At 43.7% G+C, this 11,418-nt stretch overlaps 1 non-coding gene across 1 annotated transcript; it reads right to left on the bottom strand.

The window, feature by feature from the left end:
* Positions 1–5,267: 5,267 nt before the first annotated feature.
* LOC128131457 (small nucleolar RNA R71) lies at positions 5,268–5,374 on the bottom strand. Its single transcript, XR_008229375.1, has one exon. It is a non-coding gene; the product is annotated as a small nucleolar RNA R71 (small nucleolar RNA).
* Positions 5,375–11,418: the final 6,044 nt, after the last annotated feature.

Below are 11,418 nucleotides of genomic sequence, written 5' to 3' on the forward strand. Positions count from 1 at the left end.
GTGAGGATTATTAGTGGGAACCCGACATTGGGTTGCAGGCCGGGTAGCATCTGCTTTCTGAGGAGTGGTTAGATGTAGATTGAGTTTCTTTCGAGCAGGTTGATCAGTGTTGATGTGAGATCTCGTTGAGGTTGTTTATGCTTGTGGGAAGCAGTCCGCGTGTAAGTGTTTTCTTTGTGCAAGAGTTGTTCTAGGAGGTCGGTGATGGCGACCGGTGGTTGATAGTTAGTGCCCAAGTAGGGGAGAATTGGAGAATTCTCCGGGAGATCGATGAGTAATCGAAAGTGCTTAGTTGTTGGGATTCAGCAAGTGTTCTGTCATCCAGAGTATAGGTTGATAGGAGTGAGTATCGAGCATGCGGGGGGGGGGGGATACAGACCTAGGGCATTTGATTGTGAGGGTTGGGAGCAGGCCGGGATCGAGTATGTATGATAGAGTTAGAGTTCGGAACCCCTTAAGGGCTAGAACGGTAAGCAGGAGAGAACTTCCGAGGGGGATAGCTCGGAATGTGGAATGTTAGTTGAGCGGTCCGGATAGACTGAAGGCCGGAAGGCGTACCAGTCAGACCGAAGGCTCGGAGAACGGTCCAGCCAAACTGAAGGCACTGAGAGCGGTCCAGATTGGCTGAGGGTTCTGAGAGAGTGGTCCAGATGGGCTGAAGGCCTGGTGAGGCGGTCCAGTCATGCTGAAGACTCTGGCGGTATCGTGGGATTAGTTTGAGGATATGGATTGTGTTCGTTGCAGTGCGTTTGCATTAGAAGTTCTGGCCCCGGGTAGTGATCTTGATTAGTGGAGATAGTGCATGGGCTTGAGAGTCCCTGCGATGAGAGTCAGAGTATATGTGTTGGACGGATAGCGGATACGCAAGGGGTGGTGTAGCGTTGGGCGAGCACAGTGGCACTTGTTGGAGTGGTAATATGGCCAAGTGGATTCCTTGGAAAAGGAAGTGAGAGAGGTGTGTAACTCCGAGAGGGAGTGCAAGTTCACGGAAGTGAAAGCAGCAGAGCAGAGTTATGATTAGAGTAATTCGAGTATGGTTTTTGAGCAGCGTGTTTGCGGCAGTGGAATAGAAGCTCATCCGGTTTGGGATGTCTGCTGAGGTTGCGGAGGAATTCCACAGGTGTAGAGCCAAGAGGCTCGGAAGGGATGCGGCGGGAGAGTCTTGGGCTCTCAGTGTGATTCTGATCAGGGTATTGGATATGTATTAGTGTCTCATCCTGGGGGATGTTGGAGGATATCATCAGTGTATCAGGTTTTTCCCAACCTGAGGGTGCCGGAGAAGTTCAACATGTGTATGTGAGTGCAAGAGGAGAACTTGTGGGAGTTGCTCTGAGATTGAGAATGGGTCTTTCCGTCGTCGCAGAATGGATAGAGTGGGATTCGGACCGGGGATCCGATGGTTCATGGCTTTCTAAGCCCTTATGGGTCGAGTGAATGTTGAGATTTGGGTCAGTGATGCGTCTTGGATAATTCTCGGTTGTTGAGGGTGATTATCACAGGGTACAGCCGGTGCCCGGCTCGAGATGGTGGTCAGGATACCGTAAGGAAAGAGAAAGTGTGTTTGAGTTTCGATGGGTATGCCTTGAGGGACTTGGCCCGGTTAAGGCCAGGCAGCACATTGTGGGAGTATCATTGGGATTGAATTGTTGTAGGCTTCGAGGACGAAGCCTAATTTAAGTGGGGGAGAATTGTAACATCCCGAAATATCAAGAGTAGAGTAGAAGGGCTAAAAGAGTGAATTGGGAGAGTGACTCGGCGCGTCCATGGGTGGACTCGGCGAGTAGAGTCGCGACTGGGCCGCGTGTTAAGTAGCCAACTCGGCGAGTCAGTGAGATGGACTCGGCGAGTAGGCGCTGAGTGGAGAAAACCCTAATTCTCGGGGTTGAGCCCTATATAAAGATCATTATGTTTTCCTCCCAGCCTCTTTGTTCCCCCTTGAGTTCCAGAAACCCTAAAATCGTGGAGAAGCACCATTATTGAGCAATTAGAGCTTGCAGAGGTGGTTGTTGAAGAGATTCCAAAGAAGAAGAGGCTTGGATCAAAGGGCTTTGCAAGGATTCGGGATAATCTTCTTCTAGAGCTTCCTTTTGAGGTATCTTTCCATTGTTTGAGCTGCTATTGTCTAGATTCTTCATTTTGGGGGTGTTGAGATCATATCCTTTGGATGTATTGGAGTTTAGAGGCTGGATCTGAGGTTGCTACCTCGGATCTGGGATGGAGAAGAGTTAGAAGGCATGAAAGTCCCTGTGTTGAGTGTTGGATGAATTTATCTTGTCCCAAACCTTAGCCCTAATGTGTAAAATGCATAGATCTCTTTGGATTCACGTAAAGTTTGCCACTTTACGTGATGGATGAGTTGTAGGAGGCTAGATCTATGTTTTGGAGCAATTGCATGGCCTGGAGTGTTTTTGTATGGATTCAGACCGGTGGTACTCGGCGAGTCACATGGGTGGACTCGACGAGTTGCTTGAAGATTGCCTGGAACTCGGCGAGTTGTATGAACAACTCGGCGAGTAGGTTGAAGTTAGCCTTAGACTCGGCGAGTCTGTTCTTGGGCTCGGCGAGTCTTTTCGAAGAGTCCCAATATTTCCTGGTCGAGTCGAGAATCGGTGAGTCAAGGGATGACTCGGTGAGTTGTGTGCGAGTGGACTCAGAGTTGTTGAACTCGACGAGTCTCGGGGTGACTCGGCGAGTTAGGTCGCGGTTTGAAGGAAGTTCTGATTATGGGAACTCGGCGAGTCATCGGGTTGACTCGGCGAGTAGGGTCAGTCAGGGGTTGACTTTGACCTTGTCTTTGACCAAGGGTTGACCAGTGGTTTCCAGGGGTATTTTGGTAATTGTTGATTGTTGTTTTGAGTTCAGTGCATTGGCGGTTGTCCAGTGGTGGAGATCGTATCAGTGATCGGAGCAGTTCGGGTTATCTGTTCGGTCGGCAGTTTCGAGGTGAGTTATCCTCACTATATCAATAGGGTCTAAGGCACCAAGGCCGACCCTTATCGGATTGAGTTCCGGGTAGTTGTTGTTATGTTGTTGCTATGTTATGTTTGCATCCTGAGAGCTAGGATGGTATATAGAGACCTGTTTGAGATCGGTATCCTGAGAGATAGGGTGATTCTATGCTAGTGACCTGTTAGGTCGGTATCCTGGTTAGGGGGATGATATGCTATGTGATCTGTTGATCTGCTTGTTGACTGTGAATTGCTATATGATTGTATGTATATGTGCACATGATTGTTGGACTGGAGTTGGGTTGAGGCGGGTCCTGCTGTGTGCGGTAGGCCAAGATACCCAGGGCGGACCGGTTGTCCCGAAGGCCCAGCGAGCGGCCCCGATAGGCTGTAGGCCTCGAAAGGGCGGACCAGACGTGCCGAAGGCTCGGAGAGTGGACCAGAGAGACTGAAGGCCCGGTGCGGGCGGACCAGTCATACTGTAGACTCAGAGAGTGGACCAGGTGGATTGAAGGCCCGGGAACGGGCGGACCAATCACACTGCAGACTCGATGTATGTGGATAGACTCGGAGGGTGGACCAGGTGGACTGTAGGCCGGTGCGGCGGACCAGTCACACAGTAGACCCGAAGTGCATGGCTGTTCTGTGATCGGATATGTTATGGCATGTTATGCGTGTATGGTATTTGTGGTTGGTATTTTGGGGATATCCCACTAAGCTTTCGGGCTTACAGTTGTGATTTCATGTTTTTCAGGTTCTTCAGGAGACTGTGGCAAGGCGAAGGCATGATCGTACCGCTCCTCATGATTTTGTTGTATTGTGATTCTGGGAACACGTTAAATCTTTTGTATTGAAAACCTTTTTGTAAAGATTTAATGGAATCGAGATGGTTTTGAAAAATTAAAATTGGTTGTATTTTTCGGTCGTTACATATTTGCTAAGGATTAGTGTAGTGAATGCGAATCTAATCACTTGAATCGGTAACCAACGAAAGAATTAATCCATTGCACCATTACCTTGAAATCAACCATAGAATCAACTAAGTTGAACTAAACAGAAGTTCCCTTCCATTTATTGAATCTAGTTAGTATTTTGTTTTCTAGTTTTTAAGTAAGTAATAGTTAGTAAGTTTCTAGTCTTGTAAAACTAGATAAAACCCCTACTTATTAATTAACTTAGATAAAATTAGTTTTTAATTTTAATTTGCCGTTCCCTGTGATCGATACCCTGCTTATTTAATTATACCACAATTGATAGGTTCACTGCCTTTTGTGTGTTATTTGATAATTAAAAGTAGGTTTAAAACTAAGTGAGTTTGCATACATCAAGTTTTTGGCGCCGTTGCCGGGGAACGGTTCTAAAAATTAACATTAAATTCTAATTTAATCGATCCTTTATGTGGGATTTATCTCACACAAAGTTATTTAAGAAGCAATTCAGTAAGTAGAATTAGTTCTAATAAAATTCCGTTTTTAGAGTAACTAGAATTTTTTTTTTGCCTTGAATTCGCCGAGTGCACTCGTGCCGACTCGGCGAGTACATCGCTGTTTCAGTTTTAATATTTTATTTTATTTTTGTTCCTTTTACGAGTTTTTCTGTTTTGTATACAGTTGTTTCATGACCCGAGGATCTGATACACCTCTGGTCCCCCCTCTTGAAGACCCGGAATCCGCACTAAGGAAGAGCAAAGGCAAATCCGGAGCATCAAATCCGTTTTCAGCAAGAAGAGGAGCAGCAAATCCGTCTTCAAAGAACTCGCCACTCAAAAACCTCAAGTCCGTTTTCAGCAAGAAGAGGAGCAGCAAATCCGGAGCATCCAGTGCCTCTTTGACTATTGAAGACCCAATTCGAAAAGATATCGAATACGAGACCGAGGAAGAAGAAGAACCCACATTCGAGCACGACTCTGATTTTGAAGACGATTTAGTCATCACTATGGCTAATATCGATGAAGTCCCCATGGGGGAATGGAAGAAGAGGATGCGCGATGACACCGGCCCGGGACTTGTGCAGCCCGCAATTCCCGCAACCGCCACTTTTGAACTAAAAGGCCATATTCTCGCTCAACTCAAGGAGATTCCTTTTTATGGGAAGGATCACGAAGACGCCTACAAGCACTTGGACGAAGTGAATGATGTGGCCGACTACTTCAATGTACCGAATGTCCCTCGCGAGACCCAGCTTCTTCGCATGCTCCCAGTCACGTTCAAAGGAGCTGCAAAGGATTGGCTAAAGTCACTTCCTCCCGGATCAGTCACCACATGGGCCAAGATGAAAGAGGAGTTCATAGATCACTTTTGTCCACCCTCCAAAATAGCCAAGCTAAAGAAAGCAATTGCCAACTTCGAGCAACAGCCCGGAGAATCTCTATATGAAGCATGGGAAAGGTACAAGAGTTTGCTTAGAAATTGCCCACATCACGACCTTAATAGCCAACAAGAGGTCTCCATTTTCTACGATGGAGTCAATGTCACCACAAGGGAATTACTCGATTCTCAAGGTCCGCTCACGAAGAAGGCGCCCCCGGTAATCAAGGAGCTAATTGAAGAATTGTCTAAGCACTCTAGAGAATACCACAATCCAAGAAAAGAAGTAAGTCGGGGAGTAGTGAACGCGGCAAATGATAGCATAGCGGCGGTGATAGCTAAGCTTGATAGTCTTGATAGAAGAATGACAAAAATGGATCAAACAATCCATGCTATGAGGGTGGGATGTGAAAATTGTAGAGGGCCCCATCTAACAAAGGATTGTGATTTGGATGAATATGGAAATAAGAAAGCTCAAGTCTTCTATTCAAGTGGCGATCGATACGACGAAAATTGGCGAAAACCTAAGAAGGAATGGCTCCCATACGAAGAGTATAAGAAGGCTAAGGAGGAAAAATACAAGTAGAAGGAGAGGGGACTATATCAAAGAGAAGAACCGGTAGAAAAGAAAGCTGATTTGGAAGAAATGTTCACTAGATTCATAGCCACGTCCGAAAAGAGACACAATGATCACGAGGCTGCAATACATGAGACTAGAAACATGCTAAGGAATCAGCAGGCATCCATCCTCAACATTGAGAAACAGCTGGGACAACTTGCACACCAAGTGAACGAAAGAAGACCGGGTCAACTTCCAAGTAATACCGAAACCAATCCAAGAATGGAGAATGTGAGTGCAGTGACCTCCAGCAAGGAAGAAATATTCACAGATACACTAAGAATTTCCAAAAGGAAGACAGAAAGGGCAGAAGAGTCGGCTCCAGCAAAACCCGATCTGACTCGCCGAGTCCCTCTAGTGGACTCGACGAGTCCATGCGTGAATGATAAAACTGTCAGTCCTTTAAAGCCATATAATCCTCCTTTTCCATACCCAATTAAAGCCATGCCTGCGGAAAAAGTTGAAGCATATAAAACCTTCATGAAGCATGTTAAAGCCCTACAAGTTAATGTGCCATTTGTGGAAACGATGCTCCAGACACCCAAATACTTCAACTTGCTAAAAGGTCTTTTTGCTGCTAGGAAAGATTTGGCTGAAGTCGCGGAGATACTATTGGGTGAGCTACCCGAAAAGAAAGGCGATCCGGGGAATATTATAATTCCGTGCCAGTTTGGTAATGAAGTTGTCACCCAAGCATTGACCGACTCGGGTGCAAGCATCAATCTGATGCCTTTCTCTTTCTTTAAAAGGTTGAATTTACCAGAGCCAAGACCGGTAAATATGAAGATCCATTTGGAAGACAAGACAATAATTCATCCACAAGGCGTTTGTGAGGATCTCCTTATTAAATTTGACAAGTTTATATTTCCGATAGACTTTGTGGTGGTTGACATGGAAGAAGACCCCAAAATTCCAATCATTTTGGGGAGATCATTTTTAAACACCGCATGTGACTTAATTGATGTATGTGAGTCTACACTAACATTAAGGGTAGGTGACGAATTCACAATGATTAGAGCTGTACCAGAAGCCAAGCAAGAAGAAGAAATAAAGGAAGAAATCTCATTTATCCATTTGGAGGATGAGATACTACAGAAAGAGCTTGCACTTTTGCAAAAAGAAGATCCAAGCAAGTTTCTGCTACATTCTGGAGAGGATGGAGATGCTAACAAGGACTTGGAGGAGTTAGAAAAGCTACTGGAAGGAGCCGACTCAGAAAACACCCAAGAAATGATGGAATACGACCAGACTCGCCGAGTCACTTTACTGGACTCGACGAGTCCAGTCGAATTTGATAACAACTTGGGCGATTTAGATATGTTTGTTGCTAGTCCTTTGGATTTGGATATTTTTCCTCATTCTTTAGGAGAACAAACAAAAAAAGAAGACATGGATACGGAAGTTCAACACGCCTATATAGCATGTCTTAATGCAATTACACTTGAAGATGGGGTGAGCATAGAAAAAGAAGGGGAGGCAAAAGAAAGGAGTGTGAAAGCTGATCAACCATCCATTACCAAACCTAGAGCACGCACCTTCACAAAATACGAAGTAATTCAATTTGAAGGAAAAGAAGTGCAAAAGAAGGTGAAAACGAATGGGGTGAAGAAGAAAAAGAGGAGAATGGAAGCCCAAGCAGCTGGGAATGATGTTATGAAAAAGAAGAGAGAGGAAGCAAAACGGGCTTACAAAAAGAAGATCCACGCTTACAAAACGAAGTACAAACCACAAAAGACTAGGCATGCATTCCCAATGCTGGAAGATGATGAGAAGTAGACGAGAAGGAGTCCAGCTAACGACTCCTTAAAAAGAAGTGCTTGGCAGGAGGCAACCCGTTGTTTAGAGTTTGCTTTCTTTTACCTTTTTGAGTTTTGTTTGAAATTTTTTCGTTTTTTTAGAATTTTAATCTTCCAAATCATCGGACATGTCTGCTTGAGAGTGCGTATGGACTAAGTGTGGGGTGAAATAAATTTTCTTTTCTTAATAAATGACAAGAATTTTAAATTTTTTTTTGAATTGTTTGCAAGAGACTCGCCGAGTCTGCCCATGACTCAACGAGTACATATAGATTTCAGAAAAAAATGGCATCGCGACCAGACTCGCCGAGTTTGACCCCGACTCGACGAGTCGGTATTATTCACAGAAAAAAATAATAAAAAGAATTACTTTTACAACTGGTAACTAGGGTTTTAACCCTAAAAGAATCAGTTTTTACACACACTCGTCGTGCGCCTCTCTCTCAATTCCCTCTCAAGCATTCATCTTCCTCTTCATTGTTCTTCAATTTTTTTCAAGTTCCATCACAAAAAGGTAACAAATTTCTTCCTCTTTTCTGTTAAAAGCAAGATTCTAAGGCTATCTATGAAGGAAATTGCATAGAAAAAACTGATTTTGAAAATTATTAAATTTCTAGGGTTTCGATTTTTCATGAATTATGATGTTTTGCATGTTTATTCTTGCCTAAATACCGTATATACATATGTCTAGACAAAACCCTGGAAGAAATTTTGAGATTTCCTGGTCCAATTTAGACCGACCCGCCGACTGACTCGTGTAGTTCTTGCGACTCCCCGAGTCGTACATGGACTCGACGAGTCGAGTCGGGGAACATGTGCATGACGTCTTTTAATTATAATCTATGTTTCTGGGTTTTGTATCTTTGTTTTGCAGAAAGAATGTTCAGCAGGGGGCAAAGTTCTGGGGGACACCAAGGGGACTTTCCTTGGTTGAATTTCCCACAAATTGAGTCCGCTTCAACAATGCGGAAGTGGAAGAAGAAGTTAGCCGACATAAGGAAGAAGGAAATATACGTGCCTAATAGGATAGATTGGGATTGGTTGCAAAATGTACGCTATGAAGAGGAGTTAGCTCCTTATCTTTTAAAGGAGTTTACCCACAAAGGAGAAACGATGATTTGTGAGGGGTGGGGTCGGGTCTTTCGAATTCAAGAGCCGGTGTATTTGGAGTTATGCCTAGATTTCTTCTCCACAGTATCTTTCACGGGGGCAGTGGATTGTTATCACCCAGCAAGTTTCAGTTTCTGCCTTGGGGGTGAATTTCATCAATGTTTTGTGCTCGACCTTGCCTGTCGATTGGGAATTTATGACCAACCCTTGGTCTCAACGGATATCTTTCGGGCCTTTTTGGAGCAATCCCACATGGTGTTTCCCGACGGAGTTACGAGCACGGGGTGGTGGAACACGATTGGCAACAAAGTTTATATTCCGAAATCGGCGCAAGAGGGGAACATTCGATCGCCTACACACCGCCTTATTCATCGTCTCATTTCATCCACTATTAACCAAAGGAAGGATGATGACAAGGTTTCTAACCTTGATGTCTTCTATTTATGGAGCATTATCACACCCGACATCTTTTGCAATATTCCATGGTGTTTGGCTTCATATCTATCGGAGGGTGCGGTCAAGGATCGTGAAACTTCTCAAATTAATGGTGGTATGTTTGTCACCCGGCTAGCCAACTCGTTTGGGTTGATGACCCGTGGTGCATGGAACTTTATGATGATGATTCCTACGCCTCCATTCAATCCAATTCTTTTCCGGCGGGCCAGGATTATTGAAGACTATGGTGGTGGTCATTATGCTATCCCGCATGATGATCCGGTAGTTGGTCCCGAAGCACCGGGAAGGAGGGTCCCATCGAGGAGGGAGCGAGATGTGGAGGAAGAGCCACCGGTGATTCCGGTTGATAATGAAGAGGTACCAATGGATTGGTACAATGTGGAGATGAGGCGGCTACAAGATCAAATGGCGCGGGGAATCAATTTTAGCAATCAATCACATATCCGGATTTTCGATCACTTCAACATACCGCATATCGATGGCGGTAACTTTCCGTATATTCCATCGTGGGACGAGGTGATTAGTACAACAAGGAGTGGTGCGGGAGGAAGTGGAGTAGCACCGAATCATGCCGAGGAGGAGGATTAATTTATTTGCGTTTCTATTAGACAATTTTCAATTTCTATTTTTATGTTTTTGTTTTTTATTTGGTTTGTTTGAATGTGTTAAGACCTTTTTACTGTTTTGTTTAATGTGTGTTTGCCTTGATTATTTTTCTAAATTGAATTAGGAATGCTTGCATAGGAGAGTTAAAGTTCTAGAGTCAAAAGGGTTATAAGAGTGATAGAGAGTCAAGAGAGGGAAGCATTAGAGTCAAAGTATCGAGTCCGATCCTTAGGGACATTAGCGAGTAAGTACAGAAGTGAGGAGAAAGTTTTGAAGATTTATTGGAGGCTGGAACAAATGCAGAATGCCATTTTTTTCGTCCAGCGGTCTACTCGACGAGTGCACTAAACTGACTCGACGAGTCGCCTAGTATTCTCACACATACGAAGATGTCTGCGCTTATACTCGACGAGTCACATATATGACTCGACGATTCATTCATTTTTAAACAAAGGGGACTGCTGATATGATGTTGATTAGAGTACCACTTGATCATTTATTCTTCCCATATTGATTCCTGAAGATCTTACACTGTTTTTCCGCGTATTTGGAGCGACCCACACGAGATTTTGACACCCAAGACATGGATGAGATGTTCCCATGTCTAAAGTCAATTGAAGTTGGAGCTAAAATGAAAGTGACCAACCTATCGACTACTATCCCAGGGGAGTTTGTTCCAATTCCCTCTTTATTCTCTTTTTATGTTTTTATCATGCATAATATGCAATGAGGACATTGCATTAATTAAGTGTGGGGTAGGGGGTTGGTTACATATTAGAAAATTTAGAGTCTTAATTTAGATTAATTTTAAAAAAAATTTGCATACCAAAAATATTACTTAGGACTTAATTTAGAAAATTTTGGAAAAGCAAATTAGGATTCCATGTTAGAATTGTGTTGATAATTGCATGAAAACCCAAATGTTTAGTTGAGCCTATATACGTTCTAGTGCATTTGTGGCTTCCTTATTCCAGTGAAATCATGGGACAAAAACACGACCCTGCTCAGCCTGAGGGATGCAATATGTTTAGCAGCCTAAACCTGAAATGTATCCAGGAAGATTGTTATCGTTAGCTAATAAAGGTTGAGATTGAGCGCCCCTGCTTAAGCATGTAGGGATTTGAGTAAAAAAAGAGAGGTACATGTAAAAAAAAAGAGAATTACAAGAAAAGTTGTAAGAATTTTGGAGCAATTAAAGTGAAGATCAAAAGATCAAAATTCCAAGAAATCCAAAAAGTTGAAGATACCAAAAATCAATAAAGGTGGTGAATTCAAAGAAATCAAAGATCCAATTATCAAAGGAAGTGAAGAATTCCAAAAGAGCTCCATAGTGGTATCGAAAAGTGTAATTCTAGATTATGTATGCTTGGGTTGCTCAATTAAAAATACCTTGAGGGTAAGAGGTTTTCTGCGGATGGATTCGGAGGGTTGCATAAAATGAGCATAGTACGGGTTGAGTGGGCGAGTGTTTATGAGGATTGTGAGTATTTGGAGTATGGGAGGTCCTTAGGAAAAAATTTAGACACAAATGCATGTGTTGCGGTCTTGGCATAATGGCTGGGTTAGATTGGAGTTGT

This window comes from Lactuca sativa, chromosome 1, assembly GCF_002870075.4.
Source record: "Lactuca sativa cultivar Salinas chromosome 1, Lsat_Salinas_v11, whole genome shotgun sequence".
NCBI classification, from domain to species: Eukaryota; Viridiplantae; Streptophyta; class Magnoliopsida; order Asterales; family Asteraceae; genus Lactuca; species Lactuca sativa.